Raw genomic sequence first — 621 nt, 5'->3', positions numbered from 1 at the left:
GGGGGGGGGGGGGGGTTAACTTCATCCCCCCCCGCTTATCTGCCATCGTAGATGGTCTATATTTCTTGATACAGTTGTTGGATGGGGGAATGAACATCTACATTCGGCCCATACCTACATAGCTCCAATTGAAAGCATTAGGTCCGTATATTCGATCAAGCCTGCGTATTCCACGATTTTAAATGGTCTGCAATTTTTTATGACCAATTTGGTAAATTTTTCAATAAAATTTTTTTTTTGTATTATGGTAAACTTGTTTCTTTGGCTTATCTTCCGAACGGTTCTTTAAATTTTTATAACATTTATGTTTCACAAGATTTAACGTGCTATTAGTAAATTTGAAAACGCTGTTACAATTTTTGCATGCCACAACATCTCTTATCACACTGCCACTATTTTCAACCTTGCCAAAAATTTCCCAAACCTTGCTTTTTCCAGTTTCAATGACAATTGTGTACTCCCCTTTTACAATTTTATCCTTAATTTCATTAAATTGTTAATGAAAAATGCACTGATATTTGCTGTCAATCACTTACATCCATTATTTTTGAGGAAATGTATCTGATAACAAGTGCGCTCGGGTATAAAATGTGTGTATTGAAACAAATAGCTGCCAAAAAA

This window comes from Rhagoletis zephyria, unplaced genomic scaffold, assembly GCF_001687245.7.
Source record: "Rhagoletis zephyria isolate East Lansing unplaced genomic scaffold, Rhagoletis_zephyria_1.1 Rzeph_scaffold_09046, whole genome shotgun sequence".
In the NCBI taxonomy this organism is placed as follows: Eukaryota; Metazoa; Arthropoda; class Insecta; order Diptera; family Tephritidae; genus Rhagoletis; species Rhagoletis zephyria.
Note: the sequence above shows the minus strand (reverse complement) of the source record.